This window comes from Chrysochloris asiatica, unplaced genomic scaffold (assembly GCF_000296735.1).
Source record: "Chrysochloris asiatica unplaced genomic scaffold, ChrAsi1.0 scaffold00010, whole genome shotgun sequence".
Taxonomy (NCBI): Eukaryota; Metazoa; Chordata; class Mammalia; order Afrosoricida; family Chrysochloridae; genus Chrysochloris; species Chrysochloris asiatica.
The window spans coordinates 31079709-31090331 of record NW_006408528.1 but is presented as its reverse complement, the minus strand read 5'-3'; positions in this window follow the sequence as shown (position 1 = coordinate 31090331).

The following is a 10623-nucleotide window of genomic DNA, read 5'->3' as shown; positions in this document are numbered from 1 at the left end:
TCCTGAGGATAAGTGTTGGAGTCTCCCCATCATCACTTCCAATCCCACCTCTCTTATTCTATAACAGATTTGCTCATTATTCTGGTTGGTTGGTTATGTGTCGTGGAGTCGGTTCTGACTCATAGCAACCCTGTACAGGGTTCCCGAGGCTGCAAATCTTTATGGGAGCAGAAAGCCTCATCTTTCTCCTGCAGAACAGCTGGTAGTTTTGAACTGCTGACCTTGTGGTATACAGCCCAATTCGTAACCACTACACTACCAGAGCTCCTTCTATGCTACCTAGTCCATGGTATATTCAATATTCTGCTCCAATACTATAATTCAGCTGTATTGATTCTTCTCTGGTCTTCCTTATCATCATCCATCTTTCACATGCGTATGAAGCAACTGAAACTATCATGGTTTGCACCTTAGTCCTCAAAGTGACATCTTTGCTCTTTAACATCTTTTGCAGCATATTTGCTGAACGCAGTGTGTGCTGCTTGGTTTCTTGACTGCTACTTCCATGAGTGCTTCTAAAATTAGTTTATCTAAAGTTTCTACAAATTCTTCTGATGTCTTTTTGTCAGTATTCACAGATTCATCACTCACTTTCACATTGTTAAGTGAAAAATATTGGTTGTTGCATTTAAACCACCCCATGCTAGCACTGAACTTAATATTGTTGTCTGGGACTGTTTTTTCTTTAAACATCTGGAGCAAGCTTTTTGCCTTAGTAGTGATTTCAGTGAACTTGAGAGGGATTCTCTTTGTCTTTAATCTTCAATCTATGTAATTAGCAATTTCTCCATATCTGATGTAGGTAGGTCTCTCTGACACTTGTTAGCCTACTAGCTTCAGCAGAACCAATCTTGTAACATCTTAGAGAATGCTTTGCTTTTGTTTTTGAGGAATGTAGTGATTGCTGAGAGTGACAAGTCTACTTGTCGAGAAATAATATTCAGATTTCCCACTTCTGTGTTGTTTAATAACCTTTTGTTTCAGTTCCAGATTTATGCTCTTCCTTTGCCTCTTGCTGCTATTACTGGCACGGGTTTGGCCACATTTGGGAGCCATGATGCATTTCATGATAGTATTTTTGAAATCAAACTAAACAGAGAGATAATACTATAACACTCAAGACATGTATGATACATGAGATAGTTTGCTGCTGACTCACTGAAGTATACATTGTTACATGGTGAATTTTTATTTGAAAGTAGGGAAAGTTCACATTAAAATAATGATGTTGTTATTAAGTGTCCTAAAGTCATTTAGACATGGTGATCGTGTATATGATACCCGAGGCTATAAATCTTTCTCCCACAGAGTGGCTGGTGGGCTCAAACCACTGACCTTGTGGTTCACAATCCAGTGCTTAATCTATGTAGCCACCATGATCCCCAAAATAAATATAGGAAGCATGATATAATACATAGGTGCTTAGTATGACAATCAAGTCAATTGCACTCTAGGTTATATGTACTATACAATTTTACTATTGGCAGTTCAATAGTTGAAGAGACATATGAAATACTTGTGTTATGTGCTGGAAGCTGTTTCAATCATTATGTCCCATTCTCCCATAGAGATTTCTGAATTCTATTACAGCCTTTGGTGCCAAATACATATATGTGGTTGGAGTAGCCCAAGTAGACATATTGCTGCACATGACTGTTCTTTTAAGCAAATGGAGATGGTCTTAATGGTAGTCTTAAAAATAAACTCTCTGGTCTTTAAAAGGTATTCATGGTGAAGAGCATTAATTTTAAAAACACTGCTAATTTTTTTTTTTCCCCTCAATTCATGTTGGCTAGTTCTGGTGTGGTGCTGTGGGTTAATGCGCCAGACTGCAAAGCTATTTGAACTACAAGGTCGGTGGTTCTAGCTCACCAGCTGCTCCTCGGAAACCCTATACAGGGTTGTTATGGTTTGAAATTGACTCAACGACACTCAACAACAACAACAAGTTCTACAATGTGTGTGTATAATTATGAAGTCAACAGAAAAGTGATATATTCTTGGTCGTCTCATGAATTGTATTGGTAGAGAGAGAGATAGTCGGCTTTAGTAGGAAGTTAGAATAATTCATATTTTTATCCAAGATTTCAGCATGAATTATTTTTTTGGAGCATCAAAATTTTTTTTCCTATTCTTTGTAATTGATGGTTTCTTACAAGTATGGCTATATGTGTTCAGTTATTATGTCAACTATTTATGAATATTTTATCAAATGTGCTCATCGTGAGTCTTTATGCATATAAGATTGTAAATCTGTATGGTATTGGTGGCTGTGTTCTGTGGAGTGAGTTCCAACTCATGAAGACCCCATATAGGATTTTGGAGGCTTTAAATCTTTACAGGAGCAGCGAGTCTCATCTTTTTCTCATGAAGCAACTGGTAGATTTGAACTGCTGACATTTCAATTTGCAGTCAAACTTGTAACCCACCTAGAGTCCTTGTAAATACACTCTTTAGTCAATTCTGCTATAATATTTATGTAAGATTTACATGTAAATATAAATTATAAATGTAATTCACCTAGTATACAGAAATTTGTACTTAGCTAAAATTACTTTAGAAAGAAAAATAATCTCTGATGTTACAGATATTAATTTGTAAATCTTCATATATGTTCATTATTAGAAAATATTTGTTGTCATAAAAGATTATGATGCAGTTAAAAGATTGTTTGTTGTTGTTAAGTTCAGTCAAGTCGGTTCCAACCCATAATGACTCTGTATAGGGTTTCTGAAGAGCAGCTGGTGAGCTTGAACTGCTGACCTTGCAGTTCAAATGGTTTTGCAGTCTGGCACATTAACCCACGGCGCCACACCAGGACCCTAAAAGATTGTAGTGTTATCTAAAGAAGTTAAATGGTGTCAAGTTAGCTTCAGAGGATCTTGTAGATATCTATATTTTCTTCATTTTAAGAACAAGAATCTTATTTAATGTGGTTGGATGAACATCATTTTAGTGTCACTTTATGTCAAACCAATAGATTAAAACCAATGCTCCAAATATTCTAACCCATTCAAGTGAAAATATTCACAAAAGTAAAAGACAGTGTAGTCTTACTGTAAAGCAGTTTCAAAGTAACAAGTATTCCATGGTTAGTCATGTGAACATTTATAATAAATGAAAAAATTAATGAAATGGAAACCTATATATAAAAAAAACCCTCTAAATATGCTTAAATATGTACAAATAATAGTCAGTTTGTAAAATGACATTGACTCATGTCAGTCAAAAACGATAATTTGTAGTTCATAGGAAATAAACAGTCCAAAAATAAAATTCATTTCTTTTCTTTTGCTTTGCTTTTAAATGCATTCCCTTGATCTCTTTTTGTGGGAAGGCAATGACTGACTCCAGTGAACATCTGTAATGCCCAGCTGCACATTGCCATTTGGGTGGGATTTGATTGATGGCGTACTTGAGTGTTGATTTACAAATGTGGCTCAAGGCCAGTTTCCTCTTATTTTGACAATGAAACACTGTGTCATTATTAAGTATTTTTCTGGGAAAGGGGAATAAGAAAGCAATTTTTAACAAGACAGAGAGTTAGAGTTGGTGAACTAAAAAAATGTTATTTCTTGTTCATAGATCTCAAAGCAAAATAGACATTGCAACCACCCATTAAATAGTTGTTGTTGTTATGTGCTGTGGAGTCGGTTCTGACTCATAGTGAACCTGTATAGTAGCCATTCTTTAATGCAGAAATGCTGCCTTGATACAGTCTGCTAGTGCTGTTACCCTGGGACTGCCTCTAAGATACTCAAAAGTTCTGCTTTGTCTGATTTGTTTCCTTGGAACTTTAGGGTCTTCTTCAGATTAAATTTTAAAACACAAGCTAAGGTGTTTGAATATAATATGATTTCATGAGGGACTTTTAAAACACCACATCAAAAACCTTACAATTTATGCAGTGGTCATGATTGTGAAGACTTCTATAAAGAGGAATAAGTAGGTTCAAACTAACAGCTACTATGGCCTAAAATAGACACATTTTTCTCTATAAACCAAGATAGAAAACTGTGTAAATTCTATTTTTGAACCTATTTGAAATTAATACAAGATATTATAGATAATACCTTGTACTTTTCCACAAAAGGTACATGAACTTTTCCATACGGATTTGCACATTATTTTTGCACATTACTGTTGTGATTAAGAGATGTAGAAAGGCGAATTTTTTGTCAATAAGTTCCTGAAATCACTGAAAATTTTGTAATTTAGGATCTTGCTCTTTGTCTGTGGAAAGACTTTCCTGCCTAACAAGCAAATTCTCCATAAAAAAAAAAAAAAAAGTTTAGCGCATCAGAGCTGTTATTTACTTAACAGAAGAAAAAGCTATATTTGAGTTTAAAATTGCCCATGTTTTGTGGCTTTTATATCCTAGTGTTGTCAAAGGTATGTAGCCCTGGAGGCACGATGGTTAAGAGCTCAGCTGCTAGTGAAAAGGTTGGAAGTATAAATCCATTTACTTAATAAGAGGAGAAAAGACCTGGCCATCTACTAACCTAAAGATTTACAGGCTAGGAAACCCTATATGATAGTTCTACTTTGTCATCTAGGGTCACTATGAGCAAGAAACAACTCCGTGGCCCACAACAACATTGTCAAGGATCCCTTTTGGCCCTCTTAAACAAGTGACTATTTGTGCAATTTTACCGTATTGAGAACATTTTGTGATTTTTTTGTTGTTGTTGTTAAACGCTGTTTAACAATAGTGATAATAATAATGTATCCTCTTCATAGTTGTATAGTTTTTTAATCAAATAAATAACTCGCATAAATTATTTAAGCATATCACAGGAGCAACCATATAAAATGAAATATATTGGATAAGAATGTTGTTTATTTAAATAAATACCATAAATAGGCCTAGTTTAACTCATTGCTATTGAATCGATTCTAACTCAGTTAGCCCACGTGTTAGCGTGTACAACTGCTCCACAAGCTTTTCTCGGCTATGATCTACAGAAGCAGATTACCAGGCCTTTTTTCATGATGTATCTTACCTTCAGTTTTATGTTAGTAGCTATGTGCAAACCATGGCACCAAGTTTATCAGCTAGATAATAGCAGAGCCAGAGTTGGAATCCTGAAATCATTACTCCAAATTTAGAGATTTTTTCATGCTGTCTCTTACTCTTACTGACTTTCAGATTACACTCGATATTCCTTTTGCACTCACTAACAGTATGTCATAAAACTTTACTGAACATGCACTATCAATTTTATAATAAAATAAAATACAATCAGAGAATTGCTTTACTTCAAATTCTAACAGCATGAATTACTTAAAAATTTTAAAGGCAAAAGAATACAATGACAGCAACAATAATTTAGGAAAAGCAAAACAAAATAATAATAATAAAAAAAATGAAATTCAAAATCCCAGGATACTATATAAGGTAAAGGAACTAGGTAGGAAAAAAGAGTATTCACTCATAAATACAGAAGGACATTTAATCAAGTCTATGAGAATCCTCCGAAATACAGAGTAACTGTGAATGACTCCAATGTGCACATATAAAACTTTATCTCATTTGGTAACCCAATAAAAACTTTTAAGTTACCTTTTTAAAAATATAAGTAATATAAAGTAAAATAAACAAACCACTGTGGCGCTGTGGGCTAATAATGCATCAGGCTGCAAAGTCACTTGAACTGCAAGGTCAGTGGTTGAAGCTCACCAGCTTCTCCTTGGAAATCATATACAGGGTCGCTATGGGTTGGAACCAACTCGACAGCATTTAACAACAACAACATATTAGCTGATTTTAGTAAAATTATTCCAGTTACTTCTCATAGAGGGAGGGAGACATTTAGCCAGAATAGTATGATTATCTGTACCTTGAATAAAAATAAAGACATCTGCTATATAGTACATTTTTAACTGTGTTTAGCAAAGTAGAAAAAGATTAGCTGAGATAGAATACTTTTCCCTTCTATACTTGAAACATGCCAGGATTATTTTATTGCAATTACTTTTTGTAGGCCCATTTCTTTCACATTTCAGTTGTCATGATAATGTTAATTGTATAGCATCCATCATAAACTTAAAAGGGCAAACCCCATGGTCCATTTGAAAATGAGAGTTTGATAATTTACATGGCAAAAATAAAAAGTGGCTGTCAATGTTAAGCAGATGCAGGATTTTTAACCCATTTATTCACAAAACTCTCTTGTTGATTCTCTGCACTTGAGACAGACAATAATACAGAATTTTGAGTAGGTTTCATCTATGTTTTCAAGCTTTTGAAAGTCAGGCAGCATTTTTAAATGTTTGTTAAGTAATGTTCAATGACTGAGATATTATATAGTATTAACAGTTGATAGATTTTAAGACAACCTATAGAAAGAATCTAAGACTAAGGTGCGCCTGACCCAAGCCATGGTATTTTCAAGAACCTCATATGGATGCAAACGCTGGACAGTGAATAAGGAAGACCATAGAAGAACTGATGCCTTTGAGTTGTGGTGTTGGAGGAGAATACTGAAAGTGCCATGGACTGCCAAAAGAACCAATAGATCTGTTTTGGAAGAAGTGAGTGCTCCTTGGAGGCCAAGATGGCTAGGCTTCGTCTCTCATACTTGGGACAAATTGTCCGGAGAGAACAGTCACTGGAAAAGGATGTCATGCTGCGTAAGATGGAGGGTCAGAGAAAAAGAGGAAGACTGCTAATGAGATGGATCAGCCAGGTGGCATCATTGATGGCATCAAGTGTGGCAGCGGTGGTGGGGTTGGCCCAGGATCGGACATTGTTTCGTTCTGCTGTGCATGGGGTCGCTATGAGTCAGTTCCAACTCGATGGCACCTGACAACAACATAGAAATAAGGATTTCACCATTCTTCTGTTACTTTGTCTTACTGTGCTGGTTTGTGTGTTGCTGTGATGGTAGAAGCTATGCTACCAGTATTGTAATATCAGCTGGGTCAATTATAGTGAATAGATTGCAGTGGAATTTCCAGAGTAAGGAAAACTAGTACGAATGAGAGGGAGACCATGCCCGAAGGGCTAACCAATGAAATCCTGATTAATAGCAGCAGAACACTGATACAGCACCTGAAGATGAGTCCCTCGGGTTGGAAAACATCCAAAATACTAGTGGGAAGAGCTGCTTCCTTAAAGTAGAGAAAACCTTCATGATGTGGATGGAGTAAAGTTTTAGGGTCCTTCATTTGCAGATGAGGAACAAGTCAAAATTAGAACAAACAGCAGCAGACATCCATTAATAAGCTCCTTAGTAAGGATGGAGAGACTTTGTCTCTCTATCTTAAGACATTATGTTAGGAGGGAGTGGTCACTGGAGAAGGAAATCATGCTTGGTAAAATGGGGGGTCAGCAAAAAAGAGGGAGATCCCAACAAGATGGACTGACACACTGGCAACACATAGCAATGACTGCAAGGATGGTGCAGGACTGGGCATTGTTTCATTCTGTTGTGCATAGGGTTGCTATGGGTGGGAACTGACTCCATGGCACATAGCAACAACATAGATGGGTTGTTCACAAATGGATAAAATTAAACTTCTTGATTCAAAAATGCTTACAAAATTTGAATTTCAATGGTAGCATACATCAATCAATACAAATAAAAAGATTACTAGTTTAATGATATCATTTAATAACATTTTGATTTTTGTTTTTTGTCAGAAGTGTCAAGATCTACATTAATAAACATCTTAAGACAATGAGTTACTGAGCTTGAGGCTCAGGGCTACCATGGTCAATTGGTAATTAACAAAAACAATGTTTTACATGCTTGGGTGAGTAGCATCTGAGATCTAAAATGTTCATGAGTGGCCATCTAAGGTGCAGCTATTGGCCTCTCCATGTGTGGAGGAAGAAGAGAGATAAGAATTGAAGAGGCTTTGATCAATTAGTCCAATGGCCTAATGGAACATGTGAACATTGGTCTCCATGACTCTGAGTCCAGAAGAACTAGACAGTGCCTGGGCTACCACTGCCAACTGCTCTAAAAAGAATCACATTAGAGAGTCCCAGATAGAGTGGGGAAAAATGTGAAACAGAACTCAAAATTATTTGAAAGAAAGAAATCACAATAAGCATGAGACAATAATAAACGTTTGCAATGGGATGATGTGTATATTCAAAAACCATCTGAATCAAGATCAAAGTAAAAAAAGGAGAATCATGCATATTTATATAAATATGTATTCACAACAATTATAGCCCTTATTTCTTCAACTAGTCATATAGCCATAGCTGGTATTTTAGAAATACCTTTTTCCAGTATCCTTTCCCTAGTCTCTTTGCTTTGGGTAAGCAACTAAGCTGATTGTGATTCTTTGCTTAATGGGGTGCCACAAACCTTCACTTTGAAGGGTCTGGGCCATTAGTAGTCATTTTGGAGTTGAGTTACTGCAGTTTACCATTGACTTTCATCACAGGGCATGGTAGTACTAAAAGTTGTCCTAAGAAATCATTTGGATTACACACATAATCTTCTTTACCTCCGTTATGTAATGTCAATACAATTTTCCCCTTGGCAATCAGGATCAATCACACCACCCATTACAGTCCATTACAGTAACCAGGCCCACCTTGGCTTTGTCAAGTAAGTGCTGCCACTTACCTCCTACCACTGCAGGGTCCAGTCAGTGCCATTGAGGTTAGGTATCTTAATTCAATTAGGGCAGTTCCCACTGTCACATCTGGCTTACATAAAATAGCAATAATCAAGGAGGCTGGGGCTCGCTCACTCATTTTTTCCTCACTGTTGTAGTAAAAGGTATGTCATTTGGGTACTCCATATCTTGATAAATCCCTCTAACATACCAGTTTCCCCAAACCTTTAGATTTCTTCCTCTACAGAATACCAAGGTACTTCAACTTAATATATTATAGGCAACCATGCAATCTATGTTTCAATGAACCAAGCAAATAAAGTATTAGATCCTCTCCTGATCTCTTGAGCTGAAACACTAAGTGAAGAATCTGTGTTTAGTGGACCCATATCAATAAATTCAGACTGATTCATCCTTATGTTCCTTGAACCATTATCCCACACCCCTAATAGCCATGTCCATGCATATTGGCCAGGTTTCAGTTTATAAATATTTGAAAAATCAAACAGTTCTTTTGGAGTGTAGCGTATTTCTTCCTTAGTCACAATTTGTACTTCACCTTTTGGGACTTTCTGGAGCTTAAGGCTAGTTATAAGTCTAGAAGCAATAATTGGTAGAGATGTTCCCTGGGAACATTCAGCAATGCCTTACAAAATATCTACCTTAGGTGATATGCCAGACAATATCTCAGGCATCATTTCAGCAGGCACAGTTGGGTTAATCTCATTGAGCACGGTCAGAGGGGATAATGTCTGTACAGACAAAGATTGAGTAATCTCTTCAGGTGTGAGTGGTGATGCTATTGGCAAGAGTGATTCAACAAAATTTTGGGGGTCAGTGTCCCCAAATCTACCCATATGTCCTCATGCAAAGTTTCAGAATCCCATTTCTTCCCTATCAAATGTCCTCACTTTAACATCAGACACAATTTGAGATTGGGAATTCAGTTGGTGTTGTAAGTCAGTCACTCTTATGATAAGACTTTGTGCTTCATTTTTGGCAACATCTGCTGGTATAAGAATTAAGACTCTCTTTCAGGGCACAAGTGGAAACTTTGATGTCTTTTTTGCATTGCTTGAGCTGTAACTCCAAATCTCTGAGTTTATCACTTGGTCTATTGTCAGGACCAGCCAGCCTTCTTCCCTATACTTTTTAAAAAATCTTCTTATTATAAACTGAGTGAAGGTTTACAGACAAGATCATCACATTCAACCTATCATATACTTTGTTTAATTTCAATGATTGCAAATCACTCCATGCACCAATAGTTATTCTGCTTCTTTCTTGTGATAGTTTTTGCATTCTACCCACCTTACTATCCTTTTCAAAATTGTCTTTAGGAAAATGTTGCCCTTTTGATTTTGAAAGATTGACCATTCCAAGGTGAGCTTACCTTACTAGTACTGTTGTCCCCTCTCTATAAACTTATTTACTGCTTGGCTGAAATTGGGCCATCAGGGTGAGTTCCTTTACAGATCTGAAGGGTGATTGAGGGTGATAGTCTCAGGTTCCTCCAATCTCTTTCTGACATGTAAATCCAGTCTTTTTCTTTCTTTTTTAAAAATAATTTTGAGTTCTGTTTTACATTTTCTTCCACTCTATCTGGGACCCACTAATGTCATCCTTTTCAGAATAATTGGTTTTAGAGTCGTGGAGACTGATGTTTATATATTCCATTAAACCATTGGACTAATTGATCCCAAGCCTCTTCAATTCTTATCATTTTTCTTCTATCACACATGGGGAGACCAATAGCTGCACCTTAGATGGCCACTCATGAGCTTTTTAGATCTCAGATGTTACTCACCCAAGTAGGATGTAGTACAAATTCTTTGTTAACTATGCTATGCCATTTGATCATGTTGACCCTGAGACTATGGTTCTGAGCCCCAGGCTCAGTAACTCATTATCTGAAGATATTTGATAATATCTAGGAGGTTCTCATCATTTTCCTCCTGGTGTGATGCCGTAGGATTTTTGAGGGGTGGCTAGTGAATTTGAATCTCTGATCTTATGGTTCAAACTGACCTTGTGGTCCAGTGC